At 35.9% G+C, this 3194-nt stretch overlaps 1 non-coding gene across 1 annotated transcript; it reads left to right on the forward strand.

Moving 5' to 3' along the window:
• The first annotated feature begins 2041 nt into the window (after window positions 1-2041).
• On the forward strand, window positions 2042-2133 carry TRNAI-UAU (transfer RNA isoleucine (anticodon UAU)). Its single transcript is given in 2 exon segments — window positions 2042-2079; window positions 2098-2133. It is a non-coding gene; the product is annotated as a tRNA-Ile (tRNA).
• Window positions 2134-3194: the final 1061 nt, after the last annotated feature.

Raw genomic sequence — 3194 nt, forward strand, 5'->3', positions numbered from 1 at the left:
GTAACTTGTAAGTTCTTTTGTCCTTTTGTTAAATTCATTTTACTAAAATACAAAAACATTATGAGCGTTCTAAAATATGTTTAACCTGATATTTTTTCTAGCGAAATATTTAGTAAAGCATAGCCACGACCAGGCCTGTAGACAGAATGTGCCTTATACTGAATCGTTCTGACGCGTGATTAGTGCCATACTAAAGAGTTCGACTAACATATGTTCCCTGCAGTAGTAAGGCTTTTAGTAAGACGCTAATCGTAACGTCAAAATGACTCTGCAGTAGACGCAAAATGATAAGGCGGAATATCTTTTTCGGGGAGGGGGCATTGTGGTGTAAATTCCGTAGCAATTATATCTTTCACCCTCTTTTCCTGAATCCGTTTTACCTTTATTTTTTTTTGGGGGGGGGGCGGAATTTCGGGGAACATATCTCACTCTACAATAAAGAGCCCCCCCCTAAGACTTTTTGTTTAATCCGCCAATGGTTACTGGCGACCGGCTGGACTGGAAATTTCTGCTTCTCTTCCCAAAATTCACCACTATAAAAACTAATTTCGCACAGAAAAACAGCCTCCTTTCCTAATTGCCACATTGTGTTAAACATCAGTACTGTATGTAGTACTAGGGTTAGATCCTCGGTGGAGGAACATTTTGAGCGCGTTTGGATTCCATTTTAAACTTGAAGTCCATGTCTCACATAGCCTCGGATCTGAAATGAGACTCTAAGCTTCAATAAGCAAACAATTGAATGTCTTCTTTGCCTGATATTATAAAGAGCACTGTGCATTTTCACTGAAGATTTTGAGAGAAATATCATGAATTTTTCAGCGGGGCTCTTATGGAAAATCAAATCCGTAAAAATTAGGCCTATAGTGTTATCACTACCTAATGTATTAAGTTTGTATAGAGATATTAAGACATTAGGCAAGTTTTTCTTCTTTTAGCACAGCGTTTCTCAACCTTTTACAACTTGCGGCACACTACGGGTTTTACTTGGATTCTCGCGGCTCATTTATAGATATTATTATTTGAAAATATAAAGCACAGTGGTATTTTTTCTGTGATTATTGATCATCTTCTCACAGAGAAGAAAGCTCGATCACTGTTTTTTTTTTTTTCGTTAGTAAATCATTATGCTTATTTTTCGTTCTAATTTAAAAATAGAAAACAATTGCAATGAAATATTGGACTCAAGTTTTTAAAAATACGCTTTCTTTTTAAAAAATGTATCTAACCTTTTACTAAAAAGGAAGATCACTAAATAACGAACGAACAAACAAATCTCTTTTACGTTTAAAACTCAAATGTAGGTAATTTGTCGAAAGGATTGAATGATATTTTAAATTTTCAAGTTACGAAATAGTCTACAACAATAAAGAAGCAATAATAGTCATAACAATGATAATAAATACTTTTTTCAACATTAGAAATGTACAGAACAGTAACACGGTATGAAACTTAAAATTGTAGATTCATAGTAATGTGAAATACAAATAGACAATTTTCAATACGTTTTACAATTTGATTAATAATTTTGTTTCGATTCCTCGCGGCACACCAGTAGCACATTCACGGCACACCGGTTGGGAAACGCTGTCTTAGCATATAGCAGCGGCGTCGATTTTTGTATAACTTTGCGGAAGGGGAAGGGTATAGGCGTTCTTGTATGTGTGTGTTTGTTGCCAAATATCCAGACATGGATCCAAGGAAAGATATCGAGATTCTGGAGGATCAAAGCAAGTCAACCCTGCATTTGGCTTCTGGTGATAAAACTAATTTTTACTCCCCTTACGAGCCGCCATTGGTTGTGTTACGAATATGTTTGTTACATGGGGAAATATAATTGGATTGTGAAAAAAAAAATTCTGGAGACTGATTGCAAATCTATATATATATTTGTAATATCTCGAAAGCAAGCTATACTTCTTGGACTGAATAGTTCTTTTTTCTTTGTATGTTTCCATTTATCTAATTTACGATTGTGAAAGATTTGCATTACAGATAACATGTTGAAGGTCAAATGAGTTCTTAACGCTCATAGCAACGTGCTCCAGTGGCGCAATTGGTTAGCGCACGGTACTTATAAGACAGCACTTGTGAGCTATGCCGGGGTTGTGAGTTTGAGCCTCACCTGGAGCAAAAGCTTTTTTTTTTTTTTTTAATTTTGTTCAACCGTTAACTGATATTTTTTTTCCCTGTGCGGAAATCAATAAATGCTTATGTCGTTTCAAAGAAGATAGACAAACAGAACATTTAATGGTTTAAGGTAGGAGTGTTGCAAAATAACATTATATCATGTGAGATCATACAGGTATTAACATTAATTGAGAAATGCTGTAACACACATAGTATACACAATAAAATATTGCTGTCTCAGTTCTCATTTACAATTATTTTAATAACCACCAAAACTTACTACGATAATTATTTCAATAAATTAATCTTTTTTTTTTTTTTTTTTTTTTTTGTTCCTTTGAAACTTTGTATTTCCTTAATACTTATCATTCATTTCGCAGAAATTAAAAACACACTTCAATCGACGATGGCTTCTTCACTTATTATATTTTTAACAGCAGAAAGAAAACAAGTTTAAACAAGCTGGGCCACAATCTTTGTTATCATAAGGTACCGGACTATTATCCTTGTTGTCCTAAACCTAAATATACATGAACGTTATCGTTGCAATGCCTCATTTGGTGTGATGGACAACATCGTGTCCGTGGGTTTTATTCGGTATACTCCCGTTTCCTCCCACACTCTCATTCCATCAATTCTTCCATCGTCATTCACTTGCCTTAGTCATCCATCTCCCTCAACTAGGGTGACCAACCGTCCCGTAAAAACGGGATTGTCCCGTTTTTTTTACTACTATTCCCGGTGTCCCGAAAACTTCTCCCGGGACGCCAAAATGTCCCGTATTTACGTACATTGGGTACAAAAAACCTTTCGAATCACTAAAATTTCTTAATTTATATTATTTTCTAAGCTATGTGATTAAATTGGAATATGTCTAATTACTGAGCAACGTCATTACGACGTTTGCAAAATTGGTTCTGGTGGCTGCACTGTTTTCACTCCTAGGCCTCCCCACTCCGCAGACGGCAGTGCAAGGGGCTGAAAGCCTTAATGTAACCTGCTTTTACTCTCTGTTTCGGGCGGTGGTGGAAGATTGAGGCGCTGTCATCAGTACAGTACAGTGT

This window comes from Thermobia domestica, chromosome 5 (genome assembly GCF_964235325.1).
Source record: "Thermobia domestica chromosome 5, izTheDome1.hap1.1, whole genome shotgun sequence".
Classification (NCBI taxonomy): Eukaryota; Metazoa; Arthropoda; class Insecta; order Zygentoma; family Lepismatidae; genus Thermobia; species Thermobia domestica.